Raw genomic sequence first — 24477 nt, forward strand, 5'->3', positions numbered from 1 at the left:
TTATTTTAAAGACCATTAAAATCTTCGTGCATGGGAAACATGTTTTGTTTTAAAATCATATCAATTTTTTTTTTTTGTTTTACACTAATCAATTCACCCTATATTTTTACCTATGCACGTTTCTCGTATCGTGAACCTTTGTACTTTTCATATAAGCTTTTAGTCTTAACTGCGGCAAATAAAATACTGTAAGAATAAGTCATTTTGCCTTATTTACGATTTTACGAATATTACAACTGCCATAATCCCTTAGCTAATTACTTCGAATTTATATATACGCAAGAGCAATTGGCAGCGCTGCGAATATTATTATTATTAATCAACTAATATTCATATTTAGTGAGGGATTATACACTGAAATAACTCTACGAGTACCCAGTACCTACCTACACACACACACACAGTATGTACTATATATATATATATATATATAATATATATATATATATATATATATAATATATAGATATATATATATATATATATATATATATATATATATATATATATATATATATATATATATATATATATATAATATATAATTATATATATGTATATATATACATATATATATATATATATATATATACTATATATATATATATATATATATATATTATGACTGGAAAAACATATTCTGTTAAAACAGAATTCCATCTAGTAAAAGCAGCTCATAAAAAAGCCAAAATGTATAAAGTAAATCGTATATATTAGAGACCAACCCGTCTCTCTCTCTCTCTCTCTCTCTTCAGGCAGGCGATGAATGAGAAGAGAGTGAGACAGCCTGGTCTCTGAAATATAGGATTTACTTTCTGCATTTTGGTATTTTTATGGCCTCCTTTTATATATATAAACATACTTTTGCAAACAGCAGTTGAGTTTGTTTTGTTTGTATGGTGTTTTAACGTTGCATAGAACCAGTAATTATTCAGCAACGGGACCCACGGCTTTATGTGACTTGCGAACCACGTCCAGAGTGAACTTCTATCACCAAACAGCAGTTGAGGATATCACTGACGGCACTTCCGTTCACTGTCACTTAAACAAACTTAATGAAAGTGGTTACGTACCTTCAAACACGCACGAAGTCAAAGGTCGAATTAAGACAAAACACTGTTCACGTACCCTGGCAATCTGTAAGTAAATAACACGTTTCAATTAAACGGTATTTTCTTGTCTGATTTTGTAAATTAGTATTGACTGCTAAAGAAGGTTACTAGAGACAATTATTTATCCATCTAACATTTGACTAATCCTTTGAGTTATCTATCGAACATTTGACTAATCCTTTGGGTTATCTATCTAACATTTGACTAATCCTTCTAGTTAAATACTATGAACAACAGTTAAGGGCTTTAACTATTCCTAGAGCTTTTCTGCATGACTTAAAATACAAATGTAAACAGCTCACAATGTCACGACATCAAACACATATATTATATGCTTGACAATCACTAAAACCTGCCCTCATTCTAATCTTTTATTCATCACCTTTTATGTACCTCTTAAAATACGACTATTATAGCACACAAAACCTCGATATTATACGCCTGTATGCATAACAATCACTAAAACATGCCCCCATTTCAATCCCTTATACGTCTCCCCTCAAAGTGTCAAATGGCTACCCCGTTTTCAAAGCTGTCTTATACCGAGAATCAACACTAATTTTCGAAGCCGTGACACAGATCTCATTCTGTCCGGTGGATGATTAGCCTCTCGCCCCCAGCGACTGTCTCTTGTTTTCCCCTCCTCTCGCGGAGCTAACAGAGGAGGGACGCATCCCCCCTTTCTCTTCGTGTTTGTTTTGTTCGATTTTTTGAAAAGGCAGGGTGGGGCGGCGGGGGAGGGGTGAGGAGGAAGAAATTCATCGCCGTTATGGCTGTTTGTTTGTCTGTTTGTTTAAGAGCGGGGAAATCTATGGCTCGGGTTTGTTTGCTTGGCCGTTAATGATGGTTAGGGACGGTTGGTAAACTGAAGGGGCGATAGAGGCACCATAGAGGCACTATACGTTTTATAGTTATGGTCGAGGATAGATAGATAGATGGATAGATAGATAGTACCAGGAGATTTTAAACTTTCTATTTAGCCTTAGCTATAAAATTCAATGGCCGTTATCAAACACTGTTGGACAAATAGATATGTGCTAAGTTATACGCGCGGAATCAGGTTAAGAAAACATTGTTAAATTGGATTAATTATTTTTTCATATCCCCTAAAAATATTGAATGGAGACATAATTCTCTCTCTCTCTCTCTCTATAGATAGTTATGACATATAAGAATGTTTCTCAATAAAAAATTAAGTATTATATTGTTATAATACACATACACACACACATTTTATATATATATATATATATATATATATATATATATATATATATATATCTATATTTAAATTTATTATATAGTACTAAGTGTTCAAACCAACAATACATTACCTCTCTCTGTTGCTATTTCCTACTGACTTTACCTAATTCATCCGGCAAACTATAGTAGATTCACATCAACCGTGCATCTGATGTCTAGGCCAGTCCCTTGCAACGCTCCTGATTGGCTGTTGATAAGTCAGTCACAGGGCTGGAAACTCTCAGTCTCTCGAGAGAGTTCACGAAGGCAGGATGCATGTTCCCCTCTCCTGAAAGACTTATCCCTCAGGAGAGGTGGAACATAGATCCTACCCATGTGAACTCTAGAGAGAGACTGAGAGTTTCCAGCCCTGTGATTGGCTTGTCAACAGCCAATCAGGAGCGTCGTAAGGGACTGGCCTAGACATCAAATGCACAGTTGATGTGAATCTACTATAGCACTACCTATTTAACAATACGCATGCAAGTGTGAATGTGAATATGGGTATACAATTATACAATCATGGCTCAAGTTTCTTATTATAACAATTTATGCGCATTTTCACATATCACCATCTACTCTCTTATACTTTCTTATCCCTTTCATTTATTGATAATTACCCTCTCATTAGCATTTACAAATGGTGAATGTTCCGATAATAAGCAATTGACTCAGATACATATTTATGAATATGTAATTTACATTTATATGCAAAATAAAAACAATTATAAAATACACACGATTCTACAAATAACCTCGCACACACACATTATATATATGTATATATATATATATATATATATATATATATATATATATATATATATATATAATAATTATCACATCACCGTGATTCATATACTAGATCATTCGAGCTGCAAATGTCCTTTAATATCTAATTCGCTCTACCTCGGAATTGATATATTTTCATATATGTACCGAAGGGGAATTTTTAGTTCGATACCATGAGGGACGAAATTATTATCAACTAAAAATTCCCCTTCGGTACATATATGAAAATATATCAATTCCGAGGTAGAGCGAATTAGATATTAAAGGACATGGGTAGCTCGAATGATATATATATATATATATATATATATATATATATATATATATATATATAGGACGACCATTTATAAATCTGTAAGTCATTCAACTTGTTCTTCATAGGATTATCATTGGCAAACGGCTAAAGATATTGAATGGAATATCATACCTTAAAAAAATACATTTTAATGGCAACAATCCCATTCATTATATTCCCACTCGCTTACATATTCCCAATTCCACACGAAAACAGGCGCTCCCATTACCCTGCGCGAAGCTGCTGCGCGCAGGGGGTGGGGACCACTAAATCCAGGCAAGCCATTAATTCCTGAAGCATAATTGCCCCGACATTAGGGGATCGTTGTCATCTGATTTTATTACGACGCCGAATAAACATTAGACCCACTCAACGGCGAGAGCGAATATGTTTGGACTAACGCGTATCATAACAGTTCATTACGCGTATGGATACACATCGATTCGAAGTAATTGCGTCACAAAAGATAATTAGCTGGTTGTTGTGAAAAAAAAGATAAATACGTATGTGATTATAACTATAACGATGTTTTCCCTCCCTACACTATAGAATTGAGCTGAATTATAGAATTTAGGCCAAAAGGCCAAGCGCTGGGACCTATGAGGTCATTCAGCGCTGAGGCGGTAATTAGCAGTAAAAGTTCCGAAAGGTGTAACAGGAGGAAACCCTCAGAGCAGATGCACTATGAAAACATTGTTCCGAGAGGGTGGAGAGTAATACGAAACCAAGAGAATATGAAAGGAGGTACAATAAAAGACACGAGAGGGGTTGCAGCTGGGGACCGAAGGCGCGCTGCAAAGAATCTTCAGTAACGCCTATAGCGCACCGCACGAGGTGCACTGACGGCGCGGCGCTACGTCACCTACGAGATCTATTACTCTATAATTACTGAGCTGGACCAAAGAACTAGATATTTTTACGTGGCTAGGAACCAACTGGTTACCTAGCAAAGGGGCCTACAGCTTATTGTGGGATCCGAACCACATCATATCGAGAAATTAATTCCTAATCACCAGAAACAAATTCCTCTGTTCCACGTTGGCAGAGCAGGGAATCGAACTCGGAACTGCCGAATCGGTAGGTGAGCACGTCAACCACTCGTCCAACGAGGAAGACTTCCACTTGTCAAAAATTGGTCTCTATTGTAAAAAGGAAGATTATTATGCAATTATTTAAATTCACGATATTACAGAAGCTTAATGAAGAAAGTCATACCACTGAAAACATTAATACAAGAGAAAGGAATTTTCTATAATAATAGCCATAAACCCCCTACCCTGTTACTGACGCTCGGTAGCAATTTTAAATAACGACTTACTTGCTATGATTGTTTGCTCACAACAGGTGTCGTTACCTAATGAGGTCGTTTGCAGCAGTAAAATTTAGTCGAATGTTCTCATTCAGTCCATTTCAATCTATGGATCCATTTCATCTACTGTCCCTTTATTATAGGCCATTTCATAGAAGTTATCAGCATCCAAAAGATATTGGCGTACCCAATTTTTCTTTGCTTTTTTTATAGTTCTTGAGCTTTCCAGCCATTTTTCAATAAGGGTTTTAGTTTTTTAGCCACCATTTGCTTTTACTTCCGAGTTTTCCAGCCACCATGTTTGTTTTTTTTTTCTCTCTCTTTTTTTTTATTTTTTTTTTTTTTTTTAGTTTGCCAGCAACCATTATTTTTTGTTTTCCAGCCACCATTTTTTATAAACTTTTCAGTTTTCCAGCAACCATTTTTTTCCAGCCACCATTTTTTTTTTTTTTTTACTTTTTAGTTTTCCAGCAACTTTTTTTGTGTTTTCCAGCCACCATTTAAAAAACTTATTAGTTTTCCAGCCACCATTTTTTTTAAAACTTATTAGTTTTCCCAGCCACCATTTTTTTTTAAAAATTATTAGTTTTCCAGCCACCATTTTTTTTTAAACTATTAGTTTTCCAGCCCCACCATTTTTTTTTGAAACTTATTAGTTTCCAGCCACCATTTTTTTAAAACTTATTAGTTTTCCAGCCACCATTTTTTTTTTAAACTTATTAGTTTTTCAGCCACCATCTTTTTTAAACTTATTAGTTTTCCAGACACACATTTTTTTAAAACCTTATTAGTTTTTCCAGCCACCATTTTTTTTAAAACTTATTAGTTTTCCAGCCACCATTTTTTTTATTTTTTTTAAGTTTTCAGCCACTTTTTTTTCTTTTTTTTTTAGATTTTTTAGAGTTTTCCAGCCGACATTTTTCAAAAGTTTTTGAGTTTTCCAGAAAAAGTGTCTCAGTTTTTGTTACGCTATAACTTGTCAGAACTTCGGCTGTCTGTGTTGTAACATTTTCGAACCAAACTGCTGAAGCGCTCTCTGCATAACCCCGAAATCTTTAAGACCAATATCCTCAGAAACCTGGGGGACAGGGTAAGGGGGGGGGGGGGGGGGGGGGTGGGGGGGGGGGGGGGGGGGAATGGCTAGGGCCAGTTCGTCAAACTAAAGGACAGATTTTTTGCACAGGGATATCCCAGGGATGATGGGAGTAAGCAGTGTTTGAAAACCTATCAGTTTAAGCTAAGTTTTATTATGTATTACTTTTGTTCCCAAAATTCAATAAAAAAAAAAAAACTTCTGGCAGCCTTGATACTTATGATAAAAATGGGCGGGGTTACCTTTACATTACACGGCAGATTTACGGACGTTTATTTTGACTTCCATGATAAAGATGGGCGGGGCTACTTTTACTTTAACACAACAGATTTTACGGACTTTTATTTTGACTTAAACTTCTTTGAATGTGGTGAAATTTTGAAATCTTTAGTTTGTTGTCAAAGTGGAGAAAAGAAAATCCAGTTATGTACCTGTACATATACACCTAAAAAATCAAACTACAACTTTTCATATAGAGCATAGTTACATAACCGTGATCTGGTTTCTCGGAAAGCATGATTTCAAACTCAGTCTGTCACAGAAAACTTTCACGGTAATGTAATAAGTCTATATTAGCTCATGTTTATTTTGGTTTAATATTAAATTGGTAATATGGACGAGAACCTTAGGAATGGATACGAAAACAGAAGTTGTTTATATCGATCTGTGTGATGCCTTTCATTTATTATATCATTATTATTATTATTTTTTTTTTTTTTTGCTCTATCACAGTCCTCCAATTCGACTGGGTGGTATTTATAGTGTGGGGTTCTGGGTTGCATCCTGCCTCCTTAGGAGTCCATCACTTTTCTTACTATGTGTGCCGTTTCTAGGATCACACTCTTCTGCATGAGTCCTGGAGGCTACTTCAGCCTCTAGTTTTTCTAGATTCCTTTTCAGGGATCTTGGGATCGTGCCTAGTGCTCCTATGATTATGGGTACGATTTCTACTGGCATATCCCATATCCTTCTTATTTCTATTCTCAGATCTTGATACTTACCCATTTTTCCCCTCTCTTTTCTCTTCAACTCTGGTGTCCCATGGTATTGCGACATCAATGAGTGATACTTTCTTCTTGACTTTGTCAATCAACGTCACGTCTGGTCTATTTGCACGTATCACCCTATCCGTTCTGATACCATAGTCCCAGAGGATCTTTGCCACTGAATCATGCCTCTTTTTGTACTGGTTCTGTGCAAGTGCCGGGCATTCACTTGCTATGTGGTTTATGGTTTCATTTTTCGTATTGCACTTCCTACATATGGGAGAGATTGTTATTTCCGTCTATCGTTCTTTGAACATATTCTGGTTCTTAGGGCCTGATCTTGTGCCGCTGTTATCATTCCTTCAGTTTCCTTCTTTAGCTCTCCCCTCTGTAGCCATTGCCAATTGTCCTCGCTGGCTAGTTCTTTAGTCTGTCTCATGTATTGTCCGTGCATTGGTTTGTTGTGCCAGTCCTCTGTCTCGTCTTTCTCCTGTCTCTGTATATTTCTGGGTCTTCGTCTACTTTTATTAGTCCTTCTTCCCATGCACTCTTTAGCCACTCGTCCTCACTGGTTTTCAGATATTGCCCCAGTGCTCTGTTTTCGATGTTGACGCAGTCCTCTATACTTAGTAGTCCTCTCCTCCTTCCTTTCGTGTTATGTATAGTCTGTCCGTATTTGCTCTTGGGTGTAGTGCTTTGTGTATTGTCTATGTTTCTGGTTTTCTGATCTATGCTGCGGAGTTCTGCCTTCGTCCATTTCCACTTTATTCCTGCGCTGTATCTGATTACTGGCACTGCCATGTGTTTATGGCTTTTATCATATTTCCGGCGTTGAGTTTTGACTTGAGTATCGCCTTGAGTCTCTGCATATATTCTTTGTCCTGATCGTGTCCTTCATCTCTTGGTGTTTTATATCTCCTCCTTCCATTATTCCCAGGTATTTGTATCATGTCTCATCTATGTGTTTGATGTTGCTCCCATCTGGTTAGCTTTATCCCTTCAGTTCTCGTTAACTTTGCCTTTTTTGGATGTGACTCTAAGGCGCATTTTTTCTATTCAAAACCCATCCTGATGTCCCCAGATACAATCCTTACAGTCTGGATTAGGGTATCTATTTCCTTGATGCTCTTACCATACAGCTTGATGTCGTCCATGAACATCAGATGGTTGATTCTGTTTCCTCTTCTCTTGAGTTGGTACCCGGCATCCATCTTCTGTAGTACTTTTGTCATGGGAATCATGGCTACTACGAAGAGTAGTGGAGACAGTGAGTCGCCCTGGAAGATCCCTCTCCTGATATTAACCTCTGCTAGTCTTATTCCAGAGCTTGTAAGTATTATTATTATTATTATTATTATTATATTATTATTATTATTATTATTATTATTATTATCAGTACGTTAGTTATCTACTATTCTGTATAGCTAAATCACGGTATATTCCATCTATTATTTACTTGTAATTAAACGAACGAAGAAGAAGAAATTGGAACTAAAATCGATAATAAACGATAAAAAAAAACTATTGATATTGGAGAATCAGCACTTGCACTAATCAGGACACAAAGGATGCAGATTTAACCATTATACTTTCAAAGAGTTGGGGAAGCCTCTGTTGGAGGCTCAATTCGCAATGGAATTAATCACAAAATCCACTAGAATCAATGACTTAAAATGATGCCTGTGCATGCGACAACCACTCTATAATCCTCCCTGATGGTAAATTCTTTATCATGGATTCCCAAGATCCTTGTATCAATCAATTGATATTTCCTTACCCACTTAGATTTGCTAATGAATAAATCAAATATCAGATAGCTATAACAAAATAATTAAAAGTAAGTGAATGGATAATACCAAAGATTAAACGTATACTTGAAAGGTACAAGTAGGTTATAAGAGTATATCTATATACTGTAATTTTCGTTCAATACAGGTATAACCTTGAATCAATCAATCAATCAATCTCCCTTTACCCTTTAAGACTTGCTAATGAATAAACACAGTTAGACCAAAGTCATTATGATTAAGGAAGCAATATAATACAAAAGATGAAATGTTTGTATGGTGTTTTTACGTTCCATGGAACCAGTGGTTATTCAGCAACGGGACCAACGGCTTTACGTGACTTCCGAACCACGTCGAGAGTGAATTTCTATCACCAGAAATACACATCTCTCACCCCCTCAACGGAATGCCCAAGAATCGAACTCGCAGCCACCGAGGTGGCACGCCAACACCATACCGACCACGCCACTGAGGTAACGTTCGCTTGATATGATTATAATGCCCAAAAGTGCCCTCAGCATCGCCTTTTGCGGGCGAGATGGTCTTCTTCTCCGAAGCAGCAAATGTTATTGGGACGTAAACGGTAACTTCGAAAGAGGATAAAAGACTGCTCTTCCTAAAGGGAGACATCGTTTTATCGGATATTTCCTCTAGCACCACTAGCAATCTACTCTACCGGAAAATTCACCAGGAAGGAGAGAGAGAGAGAGAGGAGGTGGGGTTATATTAAATATAAATCATAAGGAATTACATAGCTCGTCTCCGTTGGATGGGCAGAGTCCAAAGCTACACATCAGGCCTCTCATCCCCTTCTACTACATCTCGGTATATTACCGGTCTTAACTTTTGGGGCAGGAGCCCTTGCTGGCATAACGCCGCCTAGTGTAGATCGACAAACCAGTGATTGATATAGTATATATATATATATATATATATCTATATCTATTTATATATATTAATATATATATATATACAGAGAGAGAGAGAGAGAGAGAGAGAGAGAGAGAGAGAGAGAGATTATTTTACCCATCTACTTACAAAACTAACTTAGAATGACATCATTAACAAATCACAAAAATTCATTTCAGAAAGGACCATCGCACGGGAGACTGTCATATCTGACAAACACGTTTTAAGCTGCAATAACGACAGCGTGCAATCACGTGGAAGTGAAATTGCACAGTCGGTCGTCGTGATTGCAATAACGGCCACAATTTTCTGGACCGCCCGTCACGGCTAAAATTATAAATTCCCTGGAAGACACAAGACGCCTTTGATGGATGAGTCGGTTTCACAGAATTATTGATAAGTCTATCTATCTATTTATTAATCTGTTATTTTATTATTATTATTATTTATTATTATTCATTTCGTATTTCCAATGCTTCTGTTGCGCCTTTCAAAATGAAAGCTATATTCTTTGGAAGCTTGAATTTCAAGAAGGTTGAATAGGGTTCCTCTGAAAAAAAAAATAATAATAATCCCTGAAAAGGAGTCTGGAAAAACTAGAGGCTGAAGTAGCTCCAGGACTCGTGCAGAAGAGTGTGACCCTAAAAACGGCGCACATACTAAGAAAAGTGATGGACTCCTTAAGAGGCCGGATGCAACCCGGAACCCCACACTATGAATACCACCCAGTCGAATTGGAGGACTGTCATAGCACACCCGCCCCCTCCCCCCAAAAATAAAAAAAATAATAATAAATTCCTATATATTGTTAAATACTTCATGATTTCCTGTTGCGTTCATGCGCATTGCTTGCTGATATTTTAAGGACTGTATATAAATAACATCTTCATAAACCATTTCTGAAGTGAAATTACTTGTAATTCATACTAATCTGTGTTCTCATGATACTTTTAGAAGAATATCTATATGGTTATATTCATTTGAAGTAATCCAAATTTAGATTTCTAGTTGAATAAACTTTTAACAATTAATATAAACAATTCAAAACTGAGATCACTTACTTTTGAGTGAATCTCAAGGCAAGGAACACACTGTATTATAAATCCATCACAATGAACAAGATTATAAAATGCATTAAAATAATTTCATATGCTGTCGATTTCGTGAATATTTCATTTCGGTGCATTTACGCTGGGCAGTGATACTCTGGATTAAGATTAAACAAAATTACGGCAGGATATCTATTGATCATAAACGTATATGATTCATTACAGCCTAACGATTTCGTTCATCAAGTATGTAAATTACGCACAAGCAAAAAAACTGAAATAGATTCATCTTTTTATTCGCAGAGTAATCAATGTACTTTTGATAACTTACTTCATTTTGATTTAGTTTTGTTGTCATTTTTCTTTCGTGTATTGAAACGGATTGGTGAATATGAAATGTTCCCTTTATTTTGTATATATTTTCCATTAATTCAAGAGTGTTAATGGTCAATATTTTTATGAATGATATTTAAAATTTGTTAAGGATCCCAAGACAAGTTCGTGGTGATGGCTCAATAATAATAATAATAATAATAATAATAATAATAATAATAATAATAATAATAATAATAATAATAATAATAATATACAAACGAGAGATTTCCAGACCCTGCAAGATTCTCCTTTTCAATTTGATTGAGAAGGAGAATTGATACTTTTCTAAAAATATCATGAAAACACAGAGTAATAGAAATGATTTATAAAGTTGTCATTTGTACAATCCTTATAATAATAATAATAATAATAATAATAATAATAATAATAATAATAATAATAATAATAATAATAATAATAATAATAATAATGTTTGCTTACCTTTTCCAGATGGTTATATCCTCTTCATCATCATTTCTGTACGAGATAAGTGTTCACTCCAAACAGCGAATACAGAACAATAGGAATTTTGATCGAATACCTCTTTCTGGAAGTTCCCGTTATAATTGTTCGCGATTCCAAGCCCTGTACTACAACAGGTCCTCTTCAAAAATGGTTCCAAGTCATGTACAACAGGTTCCTCTTCAAAAATGGAACACTTTCTCGCTGCTACAAGAGCCTGCTGCTCTACGCAACGGAGCTGAAACACAAGAAGGATGTCTTAGAAAGCGTCGTGTCTTCTATAACAGTCTATTTGTTCCTCGTCATAGTTTTATGACAGTATGTGGACGTGGAGGTAGGGGGGTTGGGGGGGGGGGGGGGGGGGGGGGGGGGAGTTAACGTGTAGCTTGGTTTCCTCATGATATTGGAGGCGGCGTTTTCAGTAGTTTTAAACAAGAAAATAATGAGTTTTATTTTTTTTTAAAGTCACGAGCTGAAGGAAGAATTTGAAAACAATAAAATTATAATCTTAAGACATGTTGTGTAACTTGCACGGTAGTTTTAAATAAGAAAATAATTATTTTATTTCTTTAGTCAAGAGTTGAAGCAATAAAGGCTAATACCATAAAAGAATTACTCGAAGGAATTTACACGTTACGTAATTTTCTTTTGAACCCAAAACACACTTTTAATGTCACGATATGACCTTTTGTCCTTCGCAATTATCATTCATTCTAACACCCTCTACTTTATTATTATTATTATTATTATATTGTTATTATTATTATTATTATTAGTTATTATTATTATTATTATTATTATTATTATTATTATTATTATTCATCATTATTATTAGCATAGTAGATAATCTGAATACTGAATATATCCACAAACTGATACTGAAATTAATGGTCTACTTACACAGAAAGAATGAAAATATATAAATGTGATGTACTTAATGGCTTATTTGTCTATTCATTCACCTAATTCAATTTATCATAAAAAGGAAAATAATTCGAAATATACACACACACACAATCACACACAATCACACACACACACATATATATATTATATATATATATATATATATATATATATATATATATATTATATAAAAGAAAATAACATACCCAACCATCATTAAGAAATCAATTCCCAATAGGTAAAATACGAAACATATCAACTTAAACTTATTCAGACATCATCATGGTACGAGCTCTAAGTGCACCTCCCTTACAAAATACTAAATAACAACGAGGTCACGCCACGAATATACAAAACGCAACGTCTGCAATTGCTAAATGAATATTGTACGAAAGAACAATTGCAAGATAACGTTGTACAAATTGCAAAGGCCAATTTATCCCAGCTTTATATACAAACCATTGTCAATGCTTTGTAAAAGTTACGAAACAGACGTCAGGAGTGATGAATAGTTCCGTAATGAGTGGAGGTCGTGCTGAGCGAGATGTTACCACATCAAAGGAAAGCTTGATTTGCAATAAAACCGGGGAATAGTGACCTTTGCGATGTACATCTCATGTAATGTTTGCGATAGTAATGGATGTCCTTGGAAACCTACACTAGACAGTATCATATTTTATTTAATATTTTTGAGCCAATAGTTAAGTATACATAATGCGACATTAGAATAAAAATTTTCAGGTAATATCATTAAGTGAGTCTTTTACGCAGCTAATTCTAATGTGAAACCAAATGTATGATTTCTTTTTTATTCTTTTAAGTTATGATGACAACTTGTTGAAGCTTTAACCTTTCCTCTTTCTTCTATTTATTCATTTGTTTTAAATTTATCATACCTCCATTTTTATTTGAGAGCAAGAATATCTGATACACTTCCTTCGCATTTAACAAGAAATATAATTTTATGAAAGTTCAGAACATGGAAATTAATTATGAGCATAAGAAATAAACCTGAGCACAATCCTAACCTTTATACCAACATTGCCTATAATGGCTGTACTGAAAACTAAATAAATATCAAAACTAGCCTAAGAAAGAGAGCTTATTCAACCTGTACACTTTGGTCACAGAGAAGAGACCTGGGAAAGGAATTGGTTATTTCTGATGAAGGCTACATACCATTTAAACCACAACATATACAAAAAACTTACTTAACGTTAGTCGATTACCTTCCATTCATATGAATAAGAATATCGTTCGTTGCAATTCAAATAGGAATAAGTGAATTACCAACAACAACAAAATGTGAATAAAAAATGTAAAAAAAAAACCACACACATTTACTGTGTAAAAGACTTCATTTACAGGCATCGACTTCATTATGGACTCAAATGCTCCGAGGATGGCAATTCTGAAGTGATAATACTCATTATGCAGCCGACTGACACTTCGAATTTTGGCGCGAAAAGTTATTTTTTTTTAGATTTGGCGCGAAAGAGCAGACAATGGGCGTGCCATAGGAAATGCGGTGGGTGTGAAAGCCCTTTAGAACTGTATTGGCAGGAACTCGAAAGGCAAGATGAGGCAGCAGTCGACGAAAACGCAAAAAGGAAATGAGATGCAGGAAAACTTCGAGTCTTCAAAAAAAAAAAATAAATAAAAAAAAAAAAAAAAAAAAAAAAAAAAAAAAAAAAAAAAAAAAAAAAAAAAAAAAAACTCTGATAACGCATGAAGAAGAAAACGGAGAGTCGCATAAAGAAAGGATGATAATAAGTGAACGATGATAGGAGAAGGAAATAAATAAAGGAACCGAATAAGATTAATGAAGGACGAGGGAGAGGGAGTTAATGCGGATATACATCATTCTTAACGTGCGTAAGAACTCAGTATACAGGAAAACATTTCAACCCAAGTCTGACGAAAAGGAAAATTGTTTTTACTTGTCTTGTTCTTAAAATAACAACAACAACAACAACAACAACAACAACAACAACAACAACAACAACAACAAACAACAACAACTAATAATAATAATAATAATAATATTAATAAAACATCAACAACGTTAATAATAATAATAATAATAATAATAATAATAATAATAATAATAATAAATAATAATAATAATAATAATAATAAAATATCAACAACAACGACAAAAATAATAATAATAATAATCATTGTTATTATTATTTCTATTATTACCATTCAGAAGATGAACCCTACTCAGAGAGATCACATACTAAAAAACTAAAAAAATAAATTAACGAACGGATAAATATATCAAAATGTTGAGTAAACGATAAGAATACCATCGAAATGAATGGAAGAATCAATCTTCCAAAGAACATTATGGTGTTCATTAGGAAGAAGTAACAGAAGGTAATGGGAAAGACAGAGAAATCAGAGACCGCTTATCAGATAACATTCACAATGATAAACAAATAGATTAAAATATGTGAGCGAATGGCCTAAATTATTAAAAAAAACATTTTTAATCGTCTCTAGATCGCTGTCCAGATCATGCTACGAATTTGTTCATAATTTTTTTTTTTTTATTCACGTCCCTCTGATCTAAAAACTGATATACGGCAACACTTCACCTTTTTTATTGTCCTTCATCACTAAAAAAAATAAATAAATAAAAACAGGTGACAATTTTAACGTCCGAAAACAACGCTGGCAAATAACAGTTTATTTTTAGTTTATTTTTAGGTTGCGTTCACACACGCGCGCACACACACACACACACACCTGGCCAGAATTATTTACAAAAACAACGGCAAAAAGCGCGGAAACCTTAATTCACTTGTTTATTGACTCGAATGAGAGGAAAGCCGGTTAAACTTAAAAGTCTTCTAATAAAAATAGATCGCAGGACATTTTGGGGATTTTTTTTTTTTTTTTTGTTTTTTTTTTTAAATCCTGTCGGTTGCCAAATTTATTAAATGGCAAAGCTGGCACGTGCCGTTTTTTTGACAGCGTGGAAGATGGGAAATTCTATAACATTCCTTTGCGGCGTATGGAATGTAGGTATACATATATGTATATATATTTACATAATATATATATATATATATATATATATATATATATATATTATAAAAAAAAATCTGTCGTAAATATTATTCCACGAAAAAGTATCGAATATTTCTCATATTTACAACAATGTAGAAATACCCAATAAACACATAAATACCGAGACAACAACGAAGTCCTTTCATTTTAAAAAATGCTGAACTAATCTGTCACGGAGAATGATATCAACAAATAGCCCGGCTATTCCTAACCAGCCACGCATGCGCAGAAGGTCATCTCGTGAAATCTGGACAGCGTTCGCGCCTATACTAGATTCTTTTCAAGGGAAACTTGAATGTACGAAGGAGTGGATTAACAGGGGAAATGCGTTCATCTCATTAAAATGTCTCTATTTATCAGAGATACCTACTATCGTACAAAAGAATGGCAGAAAAAAACTTCATTTCAAGAAGGGAGTACGAAACATTTCGAAAATAAACTTTAAACCGCCAGGAAGAGTGAAAATAAACTTATCTTAAAATCCTAAACGTGAGCACTTGTATCTAAAACTGTTTACAATATTACACGGAGGAATAATAATCAATAAATATTAAACAGCAGATGTCGAAAACACGGTTAAAAATAAATAAATAAATAAATACAAATCCGTAACACCCTTCTCACTTTTAAAGGGACAAGTTGACCGAATCCATCATAGAGTTGATATCACCGAGCTCAAAGTTGATATCACCGAGCTCAGAGTCAGAGAGTGGTGACTGGTGAGCTCCTTCCGAGCGTGTAAACCCGACCGGTCCTGCACGTAGCACACTAGACTAGTGACGAAAAACGTAAGCAACACATGGCAGTTTTTCACCTAACCTTATTTTTTTAAAGAACATATTATTGTATTAAGGGTAAATTAATCATTACTTCACAATATATTTCGAAATGTTATTGTTCTGAAGGCTGGTGTAGCTCAAGTTAAGAATTTTGTATCGTAATCTATATAATTCTCAAATATTGGAAAGCCAAATGCATTTGTAATGGCGAGCAAGCAATAAGCATCACTGTGAACGTGGTATAACATTCGTTTAACAAAATGCATTTTGTTGGGCTTGTTTAGTTACTTTAGTATATCTGGAAGCCTTGCTTAGTGAGTTTTAAAAATACGTTAAAAGCAAAATACGACTATTTTTTCCCGCCATGTGAAGCGTCTTGTAAACAAACTGACGACAGGGGAGGCTAGCGAAGGGATTTCTTTCTACTCCAAGGGTCTAGAACGATAATTAACAGAACTATTAAATAAGGACCAGCATAAGAAACCGATTTTGAACCATTTGAAATATAATTGTCTACACAGGATGGACAAAACAAAAGAATACCTGCCGAGTTAACAGACATAGGCCTAGCGTTGGGTTAGCCAAAATTCTCTTCCTCCTTGCTGTTACCATTTTTTATGGCATGGTGATCCGCTAGTTTTAGCTAAAGAGAGATTTTTATATATTTGAAGTTAGGCTTACCTTGTAATAAAGTTAAAATGATAGAGCATCTTACCAGACGAGTAGGCATAAGTTTGAGGCCACAAAGTCTAGCTTCCGCTACCAGTCCAGACTTCATTTTCCCCAATCACCAATCTATGAGACATGGCGTTTGATGAATACAAGTTAAGCCCGAATTTATAACAAATATGAAAAAATATATCACTGGATTACTTGGAATCGTAAAATAGAAGTTATTTCCCACGGTTTGTTTACGTCGTCCTGAAATGTTCGTACCAAGGATACGCTTCGGATTTTCGTAGAGACGTTCACTAACAAACATTTTGGTCAACATCACTAACCTTTTCTTTACCTGTGTAAAGCTGAGCATTTGATGGTATATGCATTATCCTACAGGCCTACCTACTGCAAGAAATCCTTAATGACTGACAGGATACAGCAGGTGTCCTTATGCTTCGGAGTATTATGTTTAAAAGGGGAAACTTGTTGCAACGAGCAACCTATAGGTAGGCCAGGCCCACTTCCTGCTAAGCATCGCTAAAAATGCCCGAGATTCTTTTTACTTTATACTGTTAGTTTATTTGTGATTAATGACAATCTGATCTCTACACTGAAATCGCCACCGCACTTACGTGCCACGGTAATGTACCGAAAATATAAGACGTGTTTGAAGAGGACGCTTCCCTACTGCTGGCTAAACTCGTCAACCGATAATGCACTGAATTATGGATAAATAACACAGCGTGCTTTGCACACCCGTGAAACGTCATTCCATTTTCTCTCGGAGTATCCCTGAATCCATTTCTGACACTGTCAGATGCACAAAACGAATATTTGCTAAGATAAAGAAGGGGAATAAGTAAAGAACACTACACTCACTAAAGGTAAAACTAAACCTAACCTGTGACAGTGTTGACAACTGCAGGGTAATTGCCCTACACGTAATTTGAATAATATTCTATACATTAGGGCAATATCTTTAAGTGTAGGGTAATTGTGACAATGCCCGTATTGATCAGTATCTCTTATAGTATTATTTATTATTACCACAACCTCAGAATGTTGAGTAATTTCCAGTTATGCAGGGTAATTTCTTGGCTTCTGTAGGGTGCATAGGATTAGAGAGGTTGGCATCACTGCTCTGTGACTGTAAGGAGCGCCGCTCTGGTGGTGGGTAACCGAACTACATCAGTTGCCATCTTGCCAGTGATAAAGTATAGTGATATTTCGTGAAATTTCTCATCGATGGAAGCGGATTTTAACGAAAAACGCCTCGTCCCTAAAGGCCAGCATTCCGGTAAGTGACATTGCCGAGCATCGGCAAAGCAACCGTATGTGGGTGATGTTAATACGTTTCACAGGATTGCATGATACGGTTGCATTTGGGTTACCAAGTGATGGTTCGGCAAGATCAGCCGATCACTGACGTGACTTGCCTTTAAAAAAACCCTGACGATGGACTGGGTGATCATTCAGGAGCTACATCAAAAGCATCTAGCTTGATGCACAAACCATCCACAAACAAAATACCTAGAGAGAAAGGAAGAGAGAGGGGGAGATTTGTTTGGTTTACAAGTTGTGTATCTAGTACTCTAGATCGAGCGTAGGTAAACAGTAACCTACAGGAAGTAGGCCAAGTATGTCTTTTAAACGTGTTACTGTGTTGGGTAAGGACACTTGCTGTATCTTTTCGTTCAACAAGGATTCCTTACAGTAGGCAGGCCTTTAGATAAAGCATATACCAACCATTTTTCAGTTTTGGACGTAATGGCTATGTTGGATTTATCGAACAAAATGCATTTGATCACAAATTCACAACGAAATTTCGACGCTCCATACTTGGTGAAAGTATTTCAGGACTGCGTAAACTAACCATCGAAAACGACTACTGTTATTCGAGTCTCGGTAAAATTGGTTGTATTTTTTTATATACGTATAACGTATCCTGGTTGTTTCCTTTCCTCAAACGGCATTTCTCTTAGAAAGGTGACAGCAAGAAAATTGAAGATGGGTTGCCTAAGCAAGACCTATAGCCTCACATTACTCATTTAGCAAGATGCTACATCATTTAAACCTTATTTTAAGTCCAATTAAATTCCGAATGTATGAAAACAATTTCTATATGGTAAAAGTTACGTAGTAATCATCTTGCCATGAAGAACGGTACCAGAAAGGTGAAGAGTTGCCCAAGCAAATGCTAGGCCTATACCGGTTACTTTGGCAGATATTTTTTTATTATTTTTCGTTTCCTATACGAATACTTTTACTCCAGATAAGTCAGAACTTTCTTGTGTAGTTACGGTAGCCGTTTGTCTTTCTAAAATCTTAGAATAATAAGAAATTACTTGCCGTCGACGGGGAAAAACTCCTTTCTTCGTCATACTAAAAGTATATAGTACTAATTATTTTCCATTAAGTGTTTGTTCTATCTCAGTTTCCGAAATAACTAATTCGCTACAGGGTCATTCATAGGAAGTTGAATTCATATTATTACGCAAAAAAGAAAGGTTTAAAATTTATGCCAACTGTAGCCTTGGAAAGGGTCACGTTTACTAATATCACATGGAAAATGCAGTAATAGTTAAAAGATAATCGTACCTTTGGAAGTACAAGAGTAGCAACCTTTAATTTAGTACCATATTGCTATATTATCAAAGAAGAACGAAAACTCTAGCCAAAATTGGAAAATGCAGGAGATTCGTGAAACATATGGGCAGCAATGGTTGCTGTGAGTCGGCTTCAAGTGCAATTAGTAGAAAGTTGCCAGGTGGCTACTTGTTTTAACTTGTTGACCGAATGATTTTGCAGTTTTGCAATACTGTTTTGAGTGATTTTACGTATATTTGCATAGAAAAATCTATATTAATAATATACTGTTCAAATTCTCCATAGAGTTAATGACGAATGTTCGCATTTCGAATAACTTCTTCGTTCGGTCTGTCACTGAGTCTATACTGTTCCACAGAGTAACAATGAAGGAAGAGTGCTGTAGATCTGGACCTCCCCTACCCAAAAAATGACCTGGTGTTTCCTCCCCCCCTTCCGGTGATAAAAGACCCACTTCGGAAGAAAAGAAGACTCATAAGAATAACGTATCTATTGTTCCCACGGACGTGGAAGCTGCCCGGCGTGCTAGGCCTAAGCAAATTCTAATGGAGGGGCCTCCTAGTCGCTAGACAAAGAGCTAGGTAAAAAATACTTCTCTGGGTGTACCTTTGTCCATTTTTTAGTCTTTATTATTTATTTGCTGTTGTTTCGCAGTATTGGTATTTGGTATATTAGAAAGGAGAAAGTGTGTATGTGCCTTTTTCGTAGTAACATATTTGAGTTTTTAAAGTGGTTTCCATCGTTTCGAGGCTTTTTCGGTTAAACGATTGTACGAAATTAACCGGACGTTAGTCGTTTTGAAAAACATAGATGAAGATGAGGCTAGAAAATAGAGATCAATGGTTTTCGCTTTCCGCATTGGCTGCCCAATATTTTTAAGTTACATTGTAAAGCGCGGAGTATTTTTTTTTTTAAGGTTCCAAATGATTTTACCGATAAAAAGTGAATGCAATGATAATTATATCTTAAAAATGATGTCAGATTTAAGAGACCTCGTCAATAGTGCCATATTTGATGATATGTTTTGAAAACCACTCGCCTTAAATGATATGGAAGAACGTGACGACGGTAATATAGTGTTGTTTCTGAAAGTAAATTCTCGGGTCTAGATTAAGTATTGTTTCTAACCACAAGCCTCAAAAGGATTTCAGTGTTACCATTGCGGTCAGATGATTCCAAAAAAACAAAGAGCCCTCGTTTGTTCCAATAATATAATATAATATAAACACGAGTTGCATTAGAGAGTCTTGTAAAGACAAATGTTCCAGTCGTGACAAATAAAGTAATGGCATTATAGCGGGCGAGTCTGAATCCCACTCATGGGAGAAAAGACTACAAATGAATTATTCGACAACGGTTACGCGAGATTGCAGTTATGAATAAATTTACGACGAGGCAATAAAAGTTCAGTCGTACGAAATGAAGAGTGATAGAATAGCAGTAAGTGCGTTTTGATGGAAGGTGGGAAGATAACGGTAAATATATATATATATATATATATCTATATATATATATATATATATATATATATAATGCTGAAGGGAAGATGCATTTTGATCAAATTGTGATTTATATAACCATTTCTTAAGTGCGTTTAGGTGACTTACTTAGACGTATGGCCGTGGTACACTGTACGGCAGAAATGTATCGTAGTATATATATATATATATATATATATATATATATATATATATATATATATATATATATATATATATATATCATATCATACCATACAAAATACATTACAGAAAATGCTTTATTTCCTGTGATTAATAATTCTGTATCAATGTTGTGTTTAGGGTTAGTGGGGGTATATATTTAGGTTTTGTGAGGTTGTTTGTTTAGGTTCAGCAGGAGGTGTGTCCAGGTTTAGTAGGGTATGTGTTTAGATTTGGTAGGGTGTGTTTAGGTTCAGTGAGGTTGTGTATGTTCAAGAGAGTGTGTTAAGGTTTAGTAAGGGTTGTGGTATAGATTTGGTGGGGGGTGTGTTTAGCTTTAGCAGGGGTCGTGTGTAAAGGTTTAGTACGGGTGCATTTATGTTTTGTGGGGGTGAGTTTAAGTTTAGTGGGTGTAAGCGTTTAGGTACAGGGGGTGTGTTTAGGTTTAGTAAGGGACGTGGTTGTTGTGTGAGTTAAACTTTACTGCAGATGTGTTTAGGTTTAGTGGGTGATATGTTCAAGTTTAGGGAAGGTATGTTTTGATTCAAGGGGTGTTTAGTTTTAGTGGGTGGTGTGTGATAACGTTTAGAGGGTTGTGTGTTTAGGTTTAGTGCGAGGGGTGTTTAGGTTTAATGGGGGATGTGTTTAGGTTTAGTGGAGGGATGTGGCTAGTTTTTGGTGGTGATGGTGTTTAGGTTTGGTGGGGTTGTTTCATTTAAGTAGTGTGTGTGTTTTGTTTAGTGGGATAAAGTTCTGATATACGCAGTGTTTAGGCTTAGTGGGTGGGTGAGTTTAGGTTTCGTAGGGGTATATCAGTTTAGTGTTAAGTTTAGTAGGTGGTGTGTTTAGGTTTAGTGAGGGACGTGCTTTGATTTAGACGGTGTTCATGTTTAGTGGTGAGTGTGTTTAGGTTTAGTGGGGACATGTTAATGAAAACCACACCACGCGTTATTTTCTAAAGTAAACGATCCACTGTATACACATACAAATGTATAGTATATATATACTATATATATATACCCCTCACGAAACCTAAACTCACCCACCCACTAAGCCTAAACACTGCGTATATCAGAACTTATCCCACTAAACCTAAACACACACACTACTTAAATGAAACAACCCCACTAAACAAATACATCCCCACCAAAACTAGACACATCCCTCCACTAAACCTAAACACATCCCCCATTAAACCTAAACACCTCTCGCACTAAACCTAAACACACAACCCTCTAAACGTTATCACACACCACCCACTAAAATTAAATGCACCCCAACGAAACCTTAACACATCTGCACTAAACCTAAACACCCCTTGAATCAAAACATACCTTCCCCAAACCTAAACACATCACCCACTAAACCTAAACACATCCCCACTAACCTAAACACATCCCCACTAAACCTAAACACATCTCCACTAACCTAAACCCATCCCCACAAACTAAACACATCTCCACTAAACCTAAACACATCCCCACTAAACCTAAACTCATCTCCACTAAACCTAAACACATCTCCACTAAACCTAAACACATCCCCACTAAACCTAAACTCATCCCCACTAAACCTAAACACATCTCCACTAAACCTAAAACCTACATCTCCACTAAAACCTAAACTAAACATCTCCACTAAACCTAAACACAATCCCCACCAAACTAAACCACATCTCCACTAAACCTAAACACATCCCCACTAAACCTAAACTAAAACATCACTCCCACTAAACCTAAACACATCTCCACTAAACCTAAACACATCTCCACTAAACCTAAACTCATCTCCACTAAACCTAAACATGTCCCTTACTAAACTTAAGGACAACCCTTGTACCTAAACTCGCCCCCACTAAACCTAAACGCATACCTCTACTAAACCTAAACACATCCCCATTAAACCTAAACACGCCCCTTACTTAACCTAAACACACCCTCTGTACTTAAACTCACCCCCACTAAACCTAAACTCACCTCTCAGTAAACCTAAATGCATCCCTAACTAAACGTATTCGCACGCCCCCTGCTAAAGCTAAGCTCATCCCCACCAAATCTATACCACACCCTTACTAAACCTAAACACACCCTATGCTAAACCTAAACAACCCTACTGAACCTAAATATACCCCACCAAATCTAAACACATACCCCACTAAACCTAAACCCACCCCTTCTAAACCTAAACACGCTATTAATACAGAATTATTAATCATAGGAGAGAAAAGCATTTTCAATGATATCTATTACTATGTATTAATTACACGAAGTGAGGTACGAACAACTTTTAGAGTTTATTTACGACATAAGTTACAAAGGGAAGGGGGATTGGGGAAGGGGGCGGTGGTACGTGTTTGAACTCTACCCTGTTATATATATATATATATATATATATATATAAAATCTTCCGCTGCATCTCCTTCACGTTTCATTCTTCGACTTCTTGTTACCTCCTCTCTCTTCTCTCTTCTCTCTCTCTCTCTCTGCTCTCTCTATCTCTCTCTCTCCCTCTCTCTCTCTCTTCCCCGTTTTACAGCCGAGGTTAAAATGGTCCCTAACAAGAGATATAGTTGTTTTACCAGGAATTCCTTTTATTTTCTTCCTCCTCTTCTTTTTCCCCCTTAAAGGCACTTAAAGGCACGTTGTCTTTCTCGAACGAACTGTCTTCTTCTTTCGTCTGTCTTTTAAACTTATTTGTTTCAATTTACGTTATGCGGTTATCCGTTTTTATTATCATATTATTATACTTCTGCGTCGAAGCTTATTCGCATTGGATACAATAGAGGGGCATCATAAGCATATACATGTGTATATGTATATATATATTATATATATATATATATATATATATATATATATATATATTATATATATATATATATATATATATATAGTCTAATAAAAGGAGCCCATAAAAACACAAAACCAAAATGTAGAGAGAAAAGTACTATATTTCAGAGACTGCTGTCTCTCTCTTCAGGTATATGAATGAGAAAAGTTTACAGAAAAGGTGGTATTTATACCAAGAGATTCGTCCACAAGTAAGCCAATTTAGGGTCACCCCGCTGATAATCTTCCTTTAATCTTCTTAAGCGTTGGTTGAATGAACACTGCGTCGACGATGTCCGATGTCCAATTCCCTTTTGAGATGTTCATTACCTGCTTCTCTTTTATTAAGGCCGATTCCATCATTTGACTCTTGTACCGGCAGTTGCTGCTATAAATTACACGTGACATATTCCAGTTTTATTCTCTGGGTTATGTTCATTTATTGGATTGAAAATAGCCGAGTTCTGTTGTCCATACCTAACTGCCGTTTGTGTTGTATTAATCTCTGGGGAAGTGATTTACCTGTAAATCCGATGTAAGATTGGTC

At 35.6% G+C, this 24477-nt stretch overlaps 2 long non-coding RNA genes across 2 annotated transcripts in view; one reads left to right on the forward strand and one right to left on the reverse strand.

Moving 5' to 3' along the window:
- The window catches only part of LOC135225428 (uncharacterized), a 168328-nt gene extending 150612 nt beyond the window's left edge, over nucleotides 1-17716 (reverse strand). The window contains exons 1-3 of the long non-coding RNA XR_010316951.1: nucleotides 17467-17716; nucleotides 11391-11649; nucleotides 1074-1137 (exon numbers count right to left, since the gene is read on the reverse strand). This is a non-coding gene — a long non-coding RNA (uncharacterized LOC135225428). The remainder of the gene's footprint in view (nucleotides 1-1073; nucleotides 1138-11390; nucleotides 11650-17466) is intronic.
- Nucleotides 17717-19804: 2088 nt separating this feature from the next.
- LOC135225641 (uncharacterized) overlaps nucleotides 19805-24477 on the forward strand; it is a 463389-nt gene continuing 458716 nt past the window's right edge. Inside the window, exon 1 of the long non-coding RNA XR_010317057.1 lies at nucleotides 19805-20022. This is a non-coding gene — a long non-coding RNA (uncharacterized LOC135225641). The remainder of the gene's footprint in view (nucleotides 20023-24477) is intronic.

The sequence above is a fragment of the Macrobrachium nipponense genome, chromosome 13 (genome assembly GCF_015104395.2).
Source record: "Macrobrachium nipponense isolate FS-2020 chromosome 13, ASM1510439v2, whole genome shotgun sequence".
Classification (NCBI taxonomy): domain Eukaryota; kingdom Metazoa; phylum Arthropoda; class Malacostraca; order Decapoda; family Palaemonidae; genus Macrobrachium; species Macrobrachium nipponense.